Source organism: Megalobrama amblycephala, linkage group LG21 (genome assembly GCF_018812025.1).
Source record: "Megalobrama amblycephala isolate DHTTF-2021 linkage group LG21, ASM1881202v1, whole genome shotgun sequence".
Classification (NCBI taxonomy): Eukaryota; Metazoa; Chordata; class Actinopteri; order Cypriniformes; family Xenocyprididae; genus Megalobrama; species Megalobrama amblycephala.
In genome coordinates this window covers 26,379,472-26,400,884 of record NC_063064.1, presented here as the reverse complement: position 1 = coordinate 26,400,884, position 21,413 = coordinate 26,379,472, and the positions used below count along the sequence as shown (strand labels likewise).

General features: G+C 36.1%; 1 protein-coding gene across 1 annotated transcript in view; it reads right to left on the bottom strand.

Moving 5' to 3' along the window:
- The window catches only part of camkvb (CaM kinase-like vesicle-associated b), a 52,488-nt gene extending 31,708 nt beyond the window's left edge, over positions 1-20,780 (bottom strand). The window contains exon 1 of the mRNA XM_048173051.1: positions 20,565-20,780. The gene's annotated coding sequence lies outside the window, so the exon portion shown is untranslated. The remainder of the gene's footprint in view (positions 1-20,564) is intronic.
- Between the last annotated feature and the right edge of the window lie 633 nt (positions 20,781-21,413).

The window sequence follows — 21,413 nt, the reverse complement described above, 5'->3', positions numbered from 1 at the left end:
TTTTTCTATTTTCTCTTTTCATTTTCATTTTAAAGTTTTTTGTCATGTTTTGTAATTTTTGAGTTTTTTCTTGTCTTCACTGTTATACAGTAGGGGCTATTATGCATCTTCTGAAATAGAAAAGAATCTCTGGATCCAAAAACAAGCAAAGCAAAAGCAGAAACAAGTGACAGAAGCATTGCTTACACACATGTAAAACAACGCGATCATTAAACCGCATATAAATTAAAACTGCCTAACGTTACCGAATGAAAAGTCGACCCAGGACGAGGTATAGGACTGTGCAAGCTCTCGTGGTGTTGACGAACTCCATCTATGTTTTGATCATCTCACTGAATCCGATCCGGACGTAGCCTTTTACAAAAACACGATTTTCTCAGCTTTTTGTTCAAAATGTTCCTTTTTTTATGAAACTTAGCCACATTCAAGAATGCATGAAGCTAGTTGTTTTTTTTTTTAAGCAGATGCTCTGTTCTGTATTTTGATATATATTCGAACATATGTTCAGATATTCATATAATAAAATATTCTGGGGGCCATGAAAATTTTGTGAAAATGCTGGTGCTTGCTAAAAAAAAAAAAAAAAAAAAAAAAAACCCTGGCAGGGAAAGAGTTAAATATATGTCTATATTATATAAAATGTTTTTTTAAATATTGTTTTTATTAAGTTTTAGTTCTTTTAGAACTTCAAATTAAACTAAATGAAAATTAGAAATGTTGCCTTGGCAAGTACCTCAAATAAAATAAATGATACTTTATTTTATTTTAAGTAATGACATATTTTTATGGTTTTATTTAAACTCAAAAAGTGTACTCCTCCGTTATATGCACATACGCATTCACACACGAACACACACACGTGGTGCTCTGGGAACTGAAGCATGTCTCACACATCCTGTCTGCAAAAATCTGTCCTGGACGCTCAAAAGGGTGACTGCCAGCTCTTACCCAAGAACAGTAGGGACTTTCTCTCTCCCTCCCTCTCTTCCATTCACTCACTCTGTCTCTCTCTCTTTCTGCCCCTAAATTTAAGACCTGAGAAAACAGATTAAGCAACACAGGAAAGTGACCCTGTACTTTTTATCATCACAAACAAATCCTGCTGCTCTGAGAAATTAAAATAATATAATTAACATAAAAACACAGGGAAAGGAGATGTACTGATTATAAAATGTCCAGAACAGCAAAATGTAATTGAAAACAAAGATGTTTAAAGTTAACATACTGTTTAAAATATTAAGAATGTGGTGAAAAATATGCATATTAATATATATATATATATATATATATATATATATATATATATATATATATATATATATATATATATATATATATATATATATATATATATACAGTTGTGGCCAGAATTATTAGCCCACTTCATAAATATGATCAAAGATGACTCTAAAAATAAATCTGCAGTTTATCCTTTTGATCTTTAATTTATAAAATTAGCAAAAATCTAACCTTTCATTGAAGGAAAAGAATTGAAAGTGGGGGGGAAATAACATTATGAAATAAATGTTTTTCTCCAAAACATGTTGCCCACAATTATTAGCACCGTTTTATTCAATACTTTTTGCAACCTCCTTTTGCCCAAGATAACAGCTCTGAGTTTGGAGAACACCCGAGAAGAGATCAGAGACCATTCCTCCATACAGAATCTCTCCAGATCCTTCAGATTCCCAGTTCCATGTTGGTGCTTCTTCTCTTCAGTTCACTCCACTCATTCTCTTTAGGGTTCAGGTCAGGGGACTGGGATGGCCATGTCAGAAGCTTCATTTTGTGCTCAGTGACACATTTTTGTGCTGGTTTTGATGTTTGTTTTGGATCATTGTCCCGACGGATGATCCAACCACAGCCCATTATAAGATTTCTAGCAGAAGTGGTCAGATTTTGATTTTTTATCTGTTGGTATTTGACAGAATCCATGATACGGTATATCTGAACAAGTTGTCCATGAACTCCAGCAGAAAAATAGGCCCACAACATTAAAGATCCAGCAGTATATTTGACCGTGGACATGGGGCACTTTTTATCCATGTGTGCACCAAACCCATCTGGTGGGTTTGCTGCCAAGAAGCTCTTGTTTTAGTTTCATCTGACCATAGAAGCTCGTCCCATTTGAAGTTCCAGTCTTGTCTGACAACTGAATATGCTGGAGATTGTTTCTGGATGAAAGCAGAGGATTTTTCTTGAAACCTTCCCGAACATCTTGTGGGGATGTAGGTGCTTTTGATAATTTTTTTTAGGCTTTCTGAGATTCAAGACTCAACTAATCTCTGCAATTCTCCAGCTGTGATCCTTGGAGAGTCTTTGGCCACTTAAACATTCCTTCTCACTGCGCATTAGGATGATTTAGACACATGTCCTCTTTCAGTCAGATTTGTAACATCTTTAGTTGATTGGAACTTCTCAATTATTGCCCTGATAGTGGAAATGGGGATTTTCAATGCTTTAGCTATTTTCTTACAGCCACTTTTTATTTTGTGAAGCTCAACAATCATTTGCTACACATCAGAACTGTATTCTTTGTTTTTTTCTCATTGTGATGAATGATTAAGGGAATTTGGCCTTTGTGTTTCCTCATGTTTATACTCCTGTGGAACAGGAAGTCATGGCTGGACAATTTCATGTTCATGATCACCCCGGTGAGCTAAAAAAATTTAAATATGAATGGGAACATACTTCAGAGATATTTTACTCATAAAAAATTCTAGGGGTGCTAATAATTGTGGGCAATGTGTTTTGGAGAAAAACATTTATTTGTTAATGTTATTTGCCCCCCACTTTCAATTCTTTTCCTTCAATGAAAGGTTAGATTTTTACTCATTTTATGAATTAAAGATCAAAAGGATAAACAATGCAGATTTATTTTTAGAGTCATCTTTGATCATATTTATGAAGGGGGCTAATAATTCTGGCCACAACTGTATATTAAAAACAATTACATATCCTTTATCTTTAGCCTACACTCCTGCAGTCCTGACCCAAAGTTTCCAGTGACATGCAATTTGTTGTTTTACACTGAATGCAAAACTGTTGCGTGACATGACGCAACCACAACCAATGAGATTCACTGCTACCCAGGAACCAATCTGCAAAATGTCCTGTCAATCCTTGTGACTGGTTAGGACAAAAACACATGGAATGGCTTCACATACTGTAGATTTTTAATGCTTTTCCCCTAGTTAAGTTTGTGTAATGTGCATATGCACATGTAATGAAGCTATCATCCACGTTATTTCATTACAAGGTGTTAAGGCCGTTTAAGGCAGTCATATCCAGAGTGAAAGATGAAAGAATGACTGCTGCTCTTGTAAGCTTTCAGACCAGCATTGTGAGCCAACAAAAATGCCCTCTGCCGCATATGTTAATAGAGCTGAAAGCCGTTTCACTGCTCAAAACAGCCCCACCAGGCTTTACAAAGGATGAATTCCAGCATCCTTACACCCACATGGGTGAAAGAGCCCTCCTCGCTCGATTATCTCTCCCAGTCAATTGAGTGTAAGAGCTTTTTTTCTTTCCCGCGGCCTAAATATAAATGAAGGTGCATTTCTATAGTGTTGGACAGAACTGGACAGTGGCTAGTCAGTGTTTTTATGTCAGTACACAGTGTGATTGGAGCGAACAGCTCTGCAGAGAGAAAGAGAGAAAGAGAGGGATGAGTCACTGAATGGATGACAGAGGTCAGCACGGTGGGAGGATGAGGAGTGCTGAGCGATGAAGGTGAGAAACAGCTTGGTTAATGGAGGACTAACGCCCCCGTTAGTCGTGCTACGCTAATACCAGTAGAGCTTGTGTGTGCGTGCACATTTGTTTGACTGTGTGCTCCAGCTGACGCAGCTCACTGTGTGCAATCTGACAGCGTTTATTTTTTGCTTTTGCTGTTGCTAATGAAAAAAAAAAGGCTCTTTTGAAATGGTTGGTTAGCTTATTAGACTCACACTGCAGTAAGTCTGCCAAACCTATCTAACACCTATGAAACAGCCCATCCAGAAAACACTGCAAACATTTCCAACAGGAAATAAAAGTCATAAATGACATCTTTTTTAATATCACAGGGTTTTTTTTTTTCTCCAAGACAAGAATCAGGTTACATAGATACTGAATTGAGACTTTTGCCTTCTCACACATCTCCATAGATGTGTCTCAGAAAAGTTATTTACAATGTCACAAAATACCCAATCTGCAATTAAAATTCAAAGATTTCAGTTTGAGCCAAAACATTTCTCTTCAAATAATTCCAAGGCCAAATTATCCGAGCTATGCTGTCCACATTTATTCTTTTTTAACTCTTAAAATTTTATATACTGTTAAAGGTGCCGTAGAACGTCTTTTTAAAAGATGTAATATAAGTCTAAGGTGTCCCCTGAATGTGTCTGTGAAGTTTCAGCTCAAAATACCCCATAGATTTTTTTTTACTCATTTTTTTAACTGCCTAGTTTGGGGCATAATTAAATATGAGCCGATTTAGGCTGCGGCCCCTTTAAATGCTCACGCTCCCCGCCCACGGAGCTCGCGCTTGCCTTAAACAGCATAAACAAAGTTCACACAGCTAATATAACCCTCAAAATGGATCTTTACAAAGTGTTCGTCATTCATGCTGCATGCATCGATTCCTGTGAGTATAGTATTTATTTGGATGTTTACATTTGATTCTAATGGGCAAAAGCTAACATTACACACTGTTGGAGAGATTTCTAAAGAATGAAGTTGTGTTTATGAATTATACAGTCTGCAAGTGTTTAATAATGAAATAGTGACGACTCTCTTGTCTCCGTGAATACAGTAAGAAACGATGGTAACTTTAACCACATTTAACAGTACATTAGCAACATGCTAATGAAACATTAGACAATTTACAAATATCAATAAAAATATCATGTAATCATGGATCATGTCAGTTATTATCGCTCCATCTGCCATTTTTCGCTATTGTTCTTGCTTGCTTACCTAGTCTGATGATTCAGCTGTGCACATCCAGACGTCCTGCCCTTGTGTAATGCCTTGAACATGAGCTGGCATATGCAAATATTGGGGTCATACATATTAATGATCCTGACTGTTACGTAACAGTCGGTGTTGTGTTGAGATTCACCTGTTCGTCGGAGGTCTTTTAAACAAATGAGATTTATATAAGGAGGAAACAACGGTGTTTGAGACTCACTGTATGTCGTTTCCATGTACTGAACTCTTGTTATTTAACTATGCCAAGATAAATTCAATTTTTAATTCTAGGGCACCTTTAATGCATGTTCTGCTGTATTACTCCAAATGAAAAGTTGATAGCTAAATGAAACATATATCCATTCCTCAATTAAGTCTCTTGAGCTTTGAAAAAGCAACTATTAAAAAAAAATAAAAAATCCCCCGGGTTACAACCACCTACCAATTATCAACAAAGCTTCATCAACAGCCTAAAGAGCCATTCACACATTCTATTCCAATACAACTCAATTGCAAATGCATTTCTTTAACTACACATTGCCATATGAACAGTCAGTACTGATACTGAACCTCTTTTACTTTGGCTCATTTTAACACATTGCTGAAAGCAATGATGACTTGCAGTTCAGTGAGAAAATTCAGTAACTGATCTGATTGATTCAGTGAGTACAATCTGTGAAATTAATTCAATCTGACACTAATAAAGAATGACAACTTGTGAGTTTATGAATCTGTTTGAATATTTTCCTATGCAGAACAACTTAATTTGAATGCATATTTTCTTGCCATTACTTAATCAGTAGATAATTAATAGTTTGATTTAATCTCATCACATTTCTCTGCTCAAAACTTATTTAACAAATCATTAATTCTCTGTGGTGCTGTAGATTCAGCAATAACAGAGTGCCATTAAAAACCAGTCCAGAAAACATTTGTCCATGGTACAAGTAGGGGTAGGCGATATGACCAAACTTTTATATCACGATATGGGTAATGTTATTTCACGATAAAGATCTATATCACGATATAGCTATTTTTGCTTTGAATAAAACATTTTTATGATATACCATTAAAATTTCATAAACCTCATCACCAATTTCAATATCACAAAAAAAATGAATACTAGCCTAATTAACATAAGTAAAAAAAAAAGGATAAAAAAAAAAAAGGTCAAGCTCACTGAAAACAAGTCAACCGTCAGAGATAAATTTGTAAAATGCGTATGAACAAAGAAACAAATTACAAGCAATAAGACATAAAACTGCAATACAAGGACACAAATGAATTAGAGCTACCTGAAAAACTTCAAGAAATAAAAAACTACAACAGAACAAAGATACAAATTAAATAGGCCCACCTGAAAAATGTCAAGCACTAGATAGGCCTATATAGAAAAACTACACAAATTGTATAAAGTAATCAAATGTACAAAAACACTGCGTAGTTGTCACTGTGTAAATTAAATACATATTTAAAGTTACAAAAGCGATTCAGTCAATAGCAATGAGATGTGTCTGATTAAAATTAAATGACACATACAGAAACAGGTTTATTAAGGTGCTGTCACTTTAAGACCGAATGCACTGATCTAAAATAACCTACTGATACTGATTTACTAGGGCTGTAACAATTCCTTGATTAACACTCTGAGGTCTAAAAACGCACCGGCGCGTTTTGCAGGTTTTTTTTCACATTGCAGCAAAACAGACTTAAAATACTCTGTCATTTTTTGTCATAGAGACATAAGTAATACATCAATTGAAACTATAGAATATCTCCTTTTATTTGTATACACTCAGAGTAAAAACAAAATGTTGTGCTTTTTGTAAAATAAAGAAAACTAACATGATGCGTGATCTCTCATCTCCCTCTGAACGAAGTCCAATCTGATAGTTCTCAGAAAATGAAGTGTAACTTAGTGAATACTAATCACAAAAAATTCATACTTATGTCTAACAAAACGTTGAAATGTCAGGTTTTAAATCGTGCAAGTCAAATAGAAAACAAACATTCTGTGTTTATGTAATCTGTATGAAAAGAGAGCCATGTCAGAAGTCCGTGATTCAGCTCATTACCCACTAATGCGGCCACACCCACGGAGCCAGCGCTATTCACAGGCAAATTCAGAGATAACACATGCATTCATCATCTCAATCGTGTATTTATTGCCTTGAAAATTGTTTATCTGGATGAAAAAGCCATGGTTAGCGATCTCTGGAAGACATTCAGTAAATTCCTGTTTGTTTTCTTCTATTGATAAGTTTTAAGTGAGTTTTTGTTTCTTTAGCACCCTCCGGCTGTAGTATGAATTGGTAAACACCATTCATGGAATATCGTCTTCTTCTTAGGTGAATTTGTGGACTAAAATGCACAGAGCGCCCTCCGGCTGCAGTATGAATTGCAAACACCAGCGCTCATAAAGATAACAATGAATATTAAATAAAAAATAACTCCTCTGTATAGAAAATTGACATAAACATATGAGAATCCTATATTTCTCCAAATGTGCATGCTTTTAAACTAAAAGCCTATATTCAGACTCTTTGCATCACAGAAATACATTATATTTTAAAGTATAATATAAAACCATTATTTTATATTGTAATAAAATTTTTCTGTATGTTTCATATACCATGATGATCTTGAGACATCACAGAAGTTTTTTTTCACAGCCTACCTGACTGAAATGCCTCATTAATATGCAAGTATTTTCAGGTCATTACTATTCAATTCTTTTGTCTTCACAGGTGAGAATGAGCCATTATTCATGGAGATTCACGCCTCCACGCATACCGTGTTTCTTGGCAAAAAGTGTCTTACAAAAACTAAATCAGTATATTGTTATAAATGAAAGAGTAGTCAGCATAATTTTTACATAATTTTGAAGCAAAAACTCTAGTCTACAACCTTCAATACCCAAAAGTCTTGTGAACACAGATTTAATATACTTTTATTGGCCTTATATCAGTGACTTAAGTTTTTTGTTTTTTCAGTAACCACGCATAAACGTTATTCCTTCAAAAACACAAACATGTACACACATGTTCCTCACATATTATGGTAGCCTAGTTTGTGCTGAATACAGTGTAATGACACTTGTGTCATTAATATGTTTATGAACACCTGAAAAAAGCACAAATGTCAGGGTATGTCAAAACTTCTCCAGGCCCCAAATCAGCCTCAGACTCCAGAGGGTTAAATTCGAATACTCGATTTTAAAAAATCCTCGATTTCAATTTGCCCGTGTCGAGTAACCGGTAAAATACCGGAAGTGGCGCTTTCCACGGACGAGAATCCATGAAATGTATTATTAGACCTTTTTCTAAGGATGCGCGATATAAAACCTGTTTAAAAATCATAATAAAGCATATTATTGTGAATTTACAAAGACTGTGAATCAGTTAAATATGCTGTAATTATTTACATACGTGTAGGTTATTTATGTGCATCTCAGAGCGGCTCTGTTCACAGTAAATGCAGCTTCACGTGAACAGTTATCATTTACACGAGTGGCGCGTCTCAAACTCCATCTCTGCATATGCTGTGAGTTTGGATTGCTTTTAATGTTCATCTGGAAACACTATGCGCAACATTTAATCAGATTTGCAAATTAAGTCATCTATAAACCTTAGCAAACGCAGGAGAATACATTATACAGTATGTTTCTACTTAGTGCAATGTGCTAACTGCTCGTCGTGATTTCAAAATAAAAGTTTAAGCCCTCGTTTAAGTCCACATGTTCTTGTTCAAGAAATTACAGTGGTTGTAGCATTTCTGTCATGAAGAAATTGTCATATATTAAAGATTAATTGGACATTTTAAATAAATGCTGTAAGCAATATTAAACAAGGATTAGATCGCGTTGTAAAATGGAAAAACAATTTTCAGGCCACTGGCGCCCTCTGCAGTTTTGTTTCCCTCTTGAGTAATCGTTAGAATAATTGAACGATTACTCGATTACCAAAATAATCGTTAGCTACAGCCCTACTGTTTACATTCACTTAAGACACAAACGACTGTGATTTCAAGGCTACTCGCAAAAATGGGCATTTTGACACATAAAAGTGTGTATTTGACCATTCAAGCCTAATAAAGCGATAGTCGTCTCTAACTATAGAGACGATAGTCCAAAATCTCTACAGGTTGACACATTTCAACCAGTTAATCATATCTACCGGTTTATCGCCCGCCCCTAGGTACAAGACACTTGAACCCATCTTTCAAACAGTGAAATATATCACAACAGTCATAGACTTGTATTACAGTGGTATGTGTTTACATAAAAATTGCATCATGTGTCAACAGCCCCTAATGTGTCAGTATAAAGCAGTGTCACTCTTGTCATCCAATTTTGTGTTTAAAGCTACAGAATGATGTTTTGTTGTAAACAGCTCCACTGTGGGTGAGGTGTGGCAGTCATTTCACAGCATGGCTCCCACCTAAGCAAAATATAGGAAAAATATCTCAAGTTTAAGCCCTTCACTCCTCACACACTAATCTGACCATTCTGCTCCACTATTGTTTGTTGCCTTGGTTACAAAGTCCCTCAATGGCATTTCACTCTACAGTTCCAGTAAATCAGAGAGCGAAAAAAAGAAAACACACATGGTTTGGGAGCATGATGTTATACAAGGCTAAATTTAGGAGACGCCTGTTCCAGCACTCATCACTCAGAATTAGGAAAGAAAAAAAGGAAATGTCTCGCTTTTTTATCTAAGATCAGGCAGTTAAAATAGAACATTTAAATGGACAGGCACATGGAGATGAGGTCTTTGTGTGGGTAACTGGAAGCACAGCAAACCACGTGAATGAAAGCCTTCTGAATTAGAGCTTTCAAATACGCATGAAAGTATTTGACGACATATCCCACGCACACTCAATTCATCTGTTGGATATGTTCTGCCTGATGAAGTCAACTACATCTCTGTAAATCAATGGAACTGCTCCTTCTCACTACATAATCTGTCTCATCCTTCTTTGAATTAATGGTATAAAATGCAGCATTGATTAATAAGTCATCTATGCTTCAAAGAGACATTTATCTACAGTTTACACAACATAATGTTTCCTCCATAATTGCATGCATTGAAATTTAATCATGTAAAAAAAAAAAAATAATAATAATAATGCATAAAAGCCACTATTTCATATCAATGTCTAAACGTGGTCTTTTTGGGGAACCTGTTCAAAACAGCTCTTGGTTTTGAAGAGGAGGTTATAACTCATTTTTTCACATGTTCTAATCATGTTTTGCACCTATCTATAAATGCTTGTTTCTGCCACTGAATAAAATATAAAAAAGGTAATTGCGACTTTTTAATCTCACAATTCTTGACATACCATTCAATGTGATATAAACTCGCAATTGTGAGAAAAATTTGAATTGGACTTTATAACTCATAATTGCAACTCTTTATCTCACAATTCTGAGAAAAGAAGTGAGAATTGTTAGGAATAATCTCACAATTGTGAGAAAAAAATCAGAATTACAAGATATAGGCTAAACAATTGCAAGAAAAAAGTCTGAATTGTGTCAATTTTGGCTTTATAACTTATAGAATTGCGAAATGTAAACTTGCAATTGTGCGAAAAAAGTCAGAATAGTGAGATAAAATGTCGCTATTGCGAGTTATAAAGTAAGAATTGTTAGATATAAACTTCCAATTCTGAGAAAAAAGTCAGTCTTTTTTCCCTCAGAATTGGACTTTAAAACTCGCAATTGCAACTCTTGTGAGATATAAAGTTGCAATTGCGAGAAAAAAAAAAAAAAAAAAAAAATCAGAATTGTGAAAATAAAATAAAGAGATATAGGCTAAACAATTGCAAATATATTCCCAAAATTCGACTTTCTAACTCACAATTGTGAGTTTATATCACGCAATTCTGAGAAAAAAAGTCAGAATTGCGAGATGTAAACTCATAATTGTGAGAAAAAAAATCAGAACTGTGAGATAAAAAGTCACAATTATCTTTTAAATTAATTTATTCTGTGACGGAAACAAGCTTGCATATGTATCTTATGCATGCTACAAGTTCAAAAAGAGACAGCACAACTGTGTGCTAGTGCATTATAACTTGAGGATGGAAACATGAAATTGCATTTGGCGAGTCTAGTGCAGACGGCCTTCTTAAATAGCTCTAAGAGTGAATCCCAGGCCCTTTATTTGGCTTTTACACACTAGGGTGGGCTGTAACTCCATCAGCTATGTGTACAAATACACTACCTGTCAGAGCTTGAGGAGATTGCTCTTTATTGATCTCTTCATAGACATTCATGCAAACACAGGCCAAATACTTGAGTCCTAGCAGTTTTAATGAAAATGGATTTTACCCTGTCCTTCACCCGAAAGCGTGACTCTCTGGTCACTGGATCATTCAGCACTGTTACTCTGTGTCCCTCTGCAAATATAATTAAATCACAGCATCTGTTGACAGCCAGCTTAACAAAAACTGAATAAGGACAGGCAATAACTTACATGGACATTTTAATGTGTCGCTCCCTGTCAATCAAAGAATATTTTTATTGTAGTAGAAACTGAGAAAGATCATGCAAGACACCTTGAGCGCAGTATAAATCTGTTGTCAAAAATGCTGCAGAATAAGAAACCGTGTACCCTTGAGATGACATGAAGGGAGCAGATCCAAAATATAAGTGGATTAAACAGGCTTTCTGATTCATCCAAAAAATTAAAACAGTTGTTATATCTATAGTAGTTGTTCTTATAGCTAGTCTTATTAACTACATTTCTTGTAGTTCTCTAACTTAAACTGACAGTGATGTAGGGGTGTGTGATGTTTGATTTTAGATTGTGAACGATTAAAATGTCTCCATGATCTACATTTGAAGAGAGAATGTAATAATATGCTACATTGCATTCAGTTGCAGTTCTGACGCTCCATCCCAACATAATGTACAATGTGACGTACATTCATATCAAATGTTTAGCAACACAGCGGTAGGGTTACACTCATGTGACATTGCAGTTCTATAACATCACAATGTTCGTCATCACAAAAGTTTATTATTTGAATGTGTTTTAAAGCCTTGCCGGTTATATTTTTATTTCCACACTGCTCTGAGATAAGATTTTCTGAGTGCTTACACAGCGTGTGAGTACTGAACTAAGTTCTCCTTTGCGCCTTATTGCACTGTAAGTGCCCGCCAAATAGGCCCAAAGGTGGTTTCCCATAGGGCGGGGAAGGTTTCTTGCGCATTTGGTCTTTTCAATGTGGCAAAGAAGTTTAATTCCAATTAAACTATTATCTGACTCCATTTTAATATGACCTCAAATTTAGGTTAGAATTTAGGTGCTTGCTATTGTTAAAAGGTACCCATGTAGCCCACTATGGTTAATAAGATATAACAACTTGAATAAAGCTGAGACAGTAACCAGAGGTTATGGCTAAAGCAATTTAACAATGCCATCCATGCTTGCAATTGTTAAAAGGTACCCATGTAGCCCCCTATAAGCAACTGCATAACAACTTAACTAAAGTCGAACAGTTAGTCAGAAATCTAGAATCTCACTTGATGTGCTCTATGCTCCATATAACGTGAGATCTAGTATGTACTTAACCCTGGACGGAGATCTGCGGCAACATAAGTCTTCACTTAATCTACTTGAGAAAATAATTTCAGAGTAAGTCAGAATAAAACCAAATGTAACAATTTATTAGTCAGGTAAATGTATAATGCCAATTACATAATCAATTCAAAGATGATCAATACAAAACATCAAATGCTCAGAAATAGAGTAAAGATGTATACCTGACATTAGAAAAATGCACATTGCTGAGTGTCCTGGACACTCAGTGTGGGCTGATCTGACTCCAGAATCGCGCCCTGAGCCTCCTGCCACATCTCTTTAAATACTCAGACCAAGACAGAAACTTCTTTCAAATAGAAACATGTGTTCACAATGGGAATTTGCATTAATCAGGGTCCTAGACTGAGTTTACACCTTTTGGGACCAGAAGGCTATTTGGATGAAAGACCCTGTGAAGGTGGACTCACCCACTACAGAGAGCAAAATATCTCTGAAATCTTAACACCTTTATTACCTTCTGGTTTGCTTCTGTGGGAATGAGACCTTTGTACCAGTCGCACTGAGACATTTCAAATGATACCAAACATGTATAGCATTGTATAGCAATTTCCTGATAATTTACTCACCCCCATGTCATCCAAGATGTTTATGTCTTTCTTTCTTCAGTTGAAAAGAAATTAAGGATTTTGAGGAAAACATTCCAGTTTCAATAAGTGTCTTATCTAGCGAAAAAAAACAACTCCATCTTGTTTTCTCCTCCAACTTCAAAATCGTCCAACATCATAGTTTTACCTTTTTTGGTAAAGGCCATTTGACATAGTCTTTGCACGTTCGCTTTGTAAACACTTGCTCTGTACTTCCACCTACATCACGCATGATCTTTCCAACGCGATTACTTTTATTGTATTTGTACTGTTATTTATAATTTGCATCTTTGTTTTTATTTTTAATAACAAAGATAAAATAATGAAATAAAATAAAGTGAAAAGATTTTGGTTGCATCGCCCACCTCTACTTTGGCCTAAATGGTCTGTCATTCCTTCTTATTTTTAAATTTTGTTAATTTGTAAGGCTAATTCTTTTAAAATAGGGAGATTAATCTGGCTATACTGCTCAGTACCTAGCAAGATTGTCTTAAAAACCAACATGAAAAAAAACTGCACAATAAAAAAAAAGTTTAAAAAGCATGTGAGAAAAGATGTGATGCTGAGATGATGTCATGAATCATGGGAATAAAGTCATCATAATTCTTCATACAAACGATTCAGAGAGATGAAAATGTCTTCAGTGGCAGCATGAATCAATGCGGAGGTGAAATATTAATCAATTTTTGATTTAAAATTCCCCTTCAAATTCGCTATTTATGGGGGCTATCAGCTGGAGTGGAGCTTTGAAGTTGCTTCATACCACAAGTAACCCTTTCAGCAGAGAGCCATGCTTCAGCTATATTCTACTATCCTTTTGTCTCTGAGAAAGTCTTGACGTCATTGAAAGGCTATGTTGTTCGTGTTTGAGAAAATGAAAGGACCCATTACCTTCAATCAATGTTACTGACCATATATATGTCTTTATTCTTCTTTTTACTATTGGAGAATAGGATGCTCTGCCAAAAGATGACTGACACACAAGTGTTGATGGACCATTTTGGACACATCACTTTGTCCCCACAAGCAGAAAATGCCTGCAGCCTAAAATATCTTTCAGCTGGGACATATTCAATACTACCAAAGCTAAAATCTTATGTCCTAGTCAATGGTGCAGAACTGAATAGAATCGTCACCTTAATAAAACCTGCCACAACTAAACTGTAGATTAATTTGTCACATTTACTACACTAAAGTAAAATCCATGACCTCTTGTAGTCTCTCCCCATGAGGCACAGTGCTGCCGTTAATAATGGCTGGCTACCTTAAATCATAAAGAACAAGGGAATGAAAACATCTAATCTCTATTAATCATCACACGACCAAGGCTGGTGCACTTTGTTTCAGTGACTTTTATGCATATGACCCAATGAAGCTTTAACTATTACACCACTTAATTCCCAACACCATTAGCAGAATGCAAATTAATCACTGTTTATGCTGATTACTGTAAGAACTAGAAAAATGCACTAAATACAAGTTAGCTGAGGATTTCTGGTTTGATCCTGGCTAACAGAAGCTACTTTACACACAATCATTCATTGAGACAAAATAATACTGCTATTGCTGATGCTGTGACATTTTCAGCTTTGTGTGATTTTTTTTAGTACCACCACCAGATCAATATACTCTTGGAGACAAGAGAGCAAGAGGTTCACTCTGGTTGTTATCTCTCAGGAAAGGTCAAAGGAATGCAAACAGAGTGTCCCAGGGGTCAGTTAACTATTGAGTGAGGTCTTGAACACTAATGGCTTACAAAGAAATATACAAATGAGCTTACTGGTTCCTTGATGACTGCACTGTTAAGTCTTCGTCGTCAGTTAGGAACCTGGGTTTGCTCTTTGATAGCAATCTTTCATTTGAAAGCCACATTTCTAGCATCTGTAAAACAGCATTTTTCCATCTTAAAAGTATATCTAAATGACAACATATGCTCTCAATGACAAATGCAGAAAAGTTAGTTTATGCGTTCATGACCTCAAGGCTAGATTATTGTAATGCTCTACTGGGTGGTTGCCCTGCACACTTAATAAACAAACTCTAGCTGGTCCAAAATGCAGCAGCTAGAGTTCTACCGTAGTCAGCCGGATCCGGGTCGCATCCAGATCAGGTCGAGGATCTGCACCTAAACACAACCACAGCACATCCCTGAAGTGTCAGCAGAGATTGTGTCAAATAGACCATCCCCTGTGAAGGCCTAATCGACACGACAGCCAGTGGCACAGATCCTCAACAAACCTGTCACCATATCAGCGTGATGAATCCGATCTTCAACCTGATGGAACTGAATTTACATATTTTGAATGTTCAGAACCCAACCTGACTTCTGACCTGAAATGCTACCTTAATCAAAAATTATGCACTGTTTGTTGGCCAGAGGTGAACTGGCCCCCCGACTGACCCAAGGTTTTTTTTTCCCTCCATTTTGTCACCTGATGAAGTTTGGGTTCCTTGCCTCTGTCGCCTCTGGCTTGCTTAGTCGGGGACACTAGCATGGATTGATCTGCCTGCATTGACACCATTGTCTGCGAACTGAACTGAACTGAACTGGACGATGACATCACTGTTTTCTCCAGAGCTGCTGTGTAGATAAATTAACTAAATTAATAACTAATGATTTTTACAATGGAAACGAATCAATACTGAACTTACTTAAGCTGGACAATGACACTGTTTTCTTCTAGAGCTGCTGTACAGCCAAAAAAACCTTTGTTACATTATTTTCCTGTTATCACTGTAAAGCTGCTTTGAAACAATCTACTTCACAAGTTCACATACACATTTAAATAAACAGAGTAAAGTTTTGTGTATTTGGCGTGCTGTCCGGGGGGAGGGCTCAGAGCTTGGAATTTTGGCCCGAACCCAGAGTACTCCCCCCGGATGTGGTAATAATAGATAGAACTAGAAGTGAGGAGATGGGGTGGTGGAGGAATGCTGATAAACTGTCAATGAACAGAGGTAAGTCTATAGTATATATACCTCTTGTTGTTGGTTGAATTGATTAGCTGAATGCTTTCCACTTGTGCTAATTATCTTAATTCTGAACCTGCTCCTCACGAACTTTGTTAATAAAACATCATATTGTAAAAAGCGATATATAAATAAAGGTGACTTGACGGCTGAAATTTTGCATAAACTATACCGTTTCAGGTTGATGACATGCCAAGAGTGTTGTCTTCTTTTTTTCTGCAGTGACTAAAGGGTTACATTTTATGGTTAAAACTTGTGTGCACACATAAATTAAGATTGCTCCATGACTTCTAAATTTTTGCGTAAAGGATAATGTTGCATAAAAGCCGTACTGATACATGCCAGCTCTGACCCTCCTAAGCAGCTGTTCACACATGTTCTTGCTGTCAACCGTGAGGCACTGAGCAGCACAATGGAACAGAACGGGGTGTCTCTGGAAACTTTTCAAAGTTTAATTTCTTTTAACTTGAAATTCTTGCCACTAATGGTGCAAGATATCCATCTAGCATTTATCCATCTATGTTTACATAAAAAAAAAACAATAAAAATAGCACAGATGGACACCAGAACACATTCTGTGTGAACAGCCCCTTCTGTGTAAATGAAACAGTGGAGTTTTTTGCAATTTTCATAACAGTATTTAATTATTTATCATTTATAGTTTCATATTTTTATTTCTATACTCATAACTTCATTTCATAGTATTATTTCTGCAGTTGAATTTTCTATGGAAATGCATTCATATATGCTTCTGAAAAGCCGTAGGCTGCCTGTGTAAATGCACCTTTTCATGGTCATACAGATGCAGTTTCTTAGGCTTTTCTGTCTGGATTGTTTCCCAGACAATCCAGTTAAAGGATTAGTCCACTTTCAAATAAAATTTTCCTGATAATTTACTCACCCCCATGTCATCCAAGATGTTCATGTCTTTCTTTTCTTCAGTCGAAAAGAAATTAAGGTTTATGATGAAAACATTCCAGGATTATTCTCCTTATAGTGGACTTCAATGGTCTCCAAACAGCTGAAGGTCAAAATTACAGTTTCAGTGCAGCTTCAAAGGGCTTTAAACGACACCAGATGAGGAATAAGGGTCTTATCTAGTGAAACGACTGGTCATTTTCTAAAAAAATACAAATGTATATGCTTTATAAACACAAATGATCGCCTTGCAAGTGCTTCCACTTTCCGTATACTTCAAAAAGCTTACGCTGTATGTCCTATGCCTTCCCTATTCAACTTACGGAAAGGAATGCGGCGCCAGTTCTGTTTTTTTCCGTAAGCAGAATAGGGAAGGCGTAGGACATACAGCGTAAGCTTTTTGAAGAATACAGAAAGCGGAATGGTGGAAGCACTTGCAAGGTGATCATTTGAGTTTATAAAGCATACACAGTTGTATTTTTTTTTTTAGAAAATGACCAATCATTTTGCTAGATAAGACCCTTATTCCTCGTTTAATGCCCTTTGAAGCTGCACTAAAACTAATTTTGACCTTCAACCATTTGGAGACCATTGAAGTCCACTATAAGGAGAATAATCCTGGAATGTTTTCATCAAAAACCTTAATTTCTTTTTGACTGAAGAAAGAAAGACATGAACATCTTGGATGACATGGGGGTGAGTAAATTATCAGGAAATTTTCATTCAGAAGTGAACTAATTCTTTACAGCATACAGTATGTATAGATTCACCTTATCACAAAAGCTGTTCTTATATCTTGACACCGTCCAATGCTTTTGAGCCAGAGTGCAATCAATGTGCTTCTGCCTACAGTATGTATTAAAATCAAAGCAACAGTGAATAAGCATGGTAATCTAAACGCATTTGGATTGCTTAGAGATGAAAAAAGCAATGTCAGACCTTATGCAGTGAACTGATTCATTACGAAAAGTCTTTGAGTGTTACTGCCTTTTATAAGGCAATAAATCAGCCAAGTTTCAAAATGAACAGTGTCATTTTTAGGTACAATCAAAACTGGAGAATGCTGTGCATAAAAATACTGATCTGATTCCCAGCAGAAATCCCTACATGGCCAAGCTACTGCTGGCTTAAACTGCTGTCCACTTTATTGCAACATTTGTCTGGATCTACTTACTGGAATACAGTCAGTCAGACCACAAACTCACTTAGGAGCCGCGGCTTAGTGCAAGTGCTCCAACACCATAGTGGTTAGTAGGCGACATGTATCTTGCAGCATTTTGTGATCCCATTCCTCCTCTTCTCCATATCATTCCCTGTCCTCTCTCTACCATTCCTATCAATAAAAGTGGCAGTATTTCATTTACTTGAAGGCAGTGTTCAATCAACTCTAGCCATACAAAACCTTTAAATCCTGCTCACATACCAAGAATTCCCAGTTCCATAATTCAAATTACAGTTCAGGACCCTTTATAAATGTGTGATAATATTTGTGTCATGTCAAAAGTTAAAATCCATCTCTCAGGGGGAAAATGATAGGGGATGACTTTGTTCTGGTAGAAGATCTCAGAAAAGAAGTCAGGGATCTGCCAGAATGAGATGAGTGAGTTTACTCCATCGCCACTGGATGTAATAAATGTATTCACAGTCTGTAAAATACAATTCAGGGTACATGTAATCTAATTAAAACAATGCAATGTTCATTACTCATGTCAAAGAACACTCATTAAGCAGCATGCACAAGCTGAGCGACAAAAGAGGTCAACAGTTTCCCACAAGCGCTTGCTAAAAGACCACATGAGACACAGAGTTGGATCCCATATATGCTATTAAGGGCTAACTCAACATCTGCATAAATTCTCAAACTCAGAAAAAATAATCATGAAAGCGCTAAACCATGTATGAATCATTTTTTTCTTATTAATCATGCTTACTGTCATACAACTATCAATGTCATTTCTGATTAGCTTGATATGCACTTTCAGCAGAGCAGCTACAGTTATGCATGGGCAGAAGAGTGAGTGAGTGACATGTGGCAATGTCTGCAATATTAATAATTGATGCAACTATCCAGAAGTAGTTGTCAGTTCTCAGCTCATGGTCCAACACTATAGAGGAACTCTGGTGTTCATCACCGGATTAGTACTGTATACCAGCCACGTTTCAGCACCACGGACAGCAACGCTATCTGCGCAGCCCACATGAAACACTTAATTTGAGTACTACTAACTTAGATAGTTATGACTCATGACCCAGTCCTACCTGGTTTCATTTGTAAGCAGAAGGGAAAGATGGTACATCTTCAAATACTCATATACTATTATCATGTGGCATAACTCAACATTATTTTATACAGCCACTAATAGACTATCACATCATGCAAAGTGAAAATGACAAGAACTAAGAAAATGAATATGCAAACACTACTTTATTCTATTTTCCATCTCAGTACCACTCTAATGGATATCAGGAACAACATAATAATGGCTATTATCATTTACATTATGTGGGCACTAAATGCAAGGAATCAATAAAACAATTAATGAATAATTTACATTGATGAATAATAAATATTTATGTTTAGGAAACTACAGAATAAGTGGTGGTGAGTTGGTTAAGTTTTTTTCATAATAAAAGAAAAAATGGGTCAATCACTATAAAATATATTTCTATATAGAAATAATATCACTTTATTACTTGTTAAAAGTGACAAATTGGATTGGGGAGGGGTATTTTGTGTCAACAACTGACCATGAAGCACGAGAAAGATGGTCAACTTTAATAATTCATGAGTATAAAGAAAATGTGATGAAGTTCGCCTTTCTAAAAAAACAAAAACAGAATCTTTTTGACTACTAAGTTGTGTCTTTATTATGAATGAATGCATGTGTCTATCACCCCTATGGTGGCTGACGGTTTCACACGACTCTTCTTTCAACAAGTAGTCCAACGTTTACCAGTTACTATTTCGTATAATTTATTAGACTAAAATGAGCAACTTTGTGAATATTATACTCTCATCAAGACGTCGAATAAAGACCCTCAGAATAAGCTACTCAAAGAAATCATATATGACTTTACAGTATCATTATTATTAAACATAAATCAATTATACTATATTATTTAGCCTATTATATAGAATATTGTTGCATTTTAAGATAATAACACAAAAATAATTTGATTTAAAACAGTATTACAAGCCTCCCGAGGCAGTGCGGCTTTCATGCAGCACATCACATTAAATAAATATATAAATAAAGCTGAACAGTTTTGTTCATTTTGATGTCTATTTTGTATCTATGCTGGTATTACTCACTACTTATATAATTACACTGCACTGCAACATGAACACACATGTAAAGTGTGACCAAAACAGTGAGTGTATACCGTGTAACGTTTAACATTGTTCTGCGCTTTAAAGTTATTATTTGTCGAATAAAGCCTACAAAAAGCTTTTCTTCGACGGATTTTACGTACTAACTCACTGCACACACTTAAGTTCTGTTCAACACGGTGTCATTCATGCAAAACTTACTTTTATAGTCGTAAATAAACGTGAAATGTCCTCAAGTTCTCAGTCCAGAAGTCTTCTGGACGAACTGAACTTCTTGTCGGTGTCCGTTAAGTTTTGACGCTTATTCTCTGCACGGTAACGGTCGCAAATTCCGCGGATGCCTTCCCATCTGTTTCGCGCTGGCGGGTTTTTTCTCAGTAGCGAGAGGATGATGGAGATGCGCGCGCGAACGAGAGAGAGAGAGGGTGAGCACAGCGCGCGTGAGAGAAAGAATGCGCGTTAATCTGACAGTCGTTTGTAGGGGTGTGGCCATTTAGTATCATAAGAGCAAATATTAAGAACATAACGTGTTTTTTAGATCACTTTTCCTGTCGCTCTGATTATAGCAAAATAATAATGGTTATCATTTAGATCATTTGTCCAAGGCACCATTAAAATAACTAATGAATATGGATATTTGTCCATAAATGTTCAGCAACTAAAGGAATGGGCTGGTTAAGTATGGTTAAGCAAAGTCAAAGAAAAGAATGGTCAGGCACTATAAAACATATACAGGCTATATAAAAACAGGGGCGTAGGAGCCGTCCCCCCCACATTTCAAAATCTAAGTTTTGTCCCCCTCACTATTTCCCAATGTCAGATTTTGTTTTGCATTGCCTGCCTATCTCTGCCGATTTCAGAGTCTCCAAATTAATCCATTCTGCAACTTTTAAATGCATAATTAAATTTTTAAAAACGAAATTATAGGCTTAAGTGCAGGTTCCGAAAGTTGGTCGTTTTGTCGCTATGGTTACACACACACACACACACACACACACACACACACACACCGTAAATTGCGCTCTTTTATATGGCAAAAGTGGGAGACAG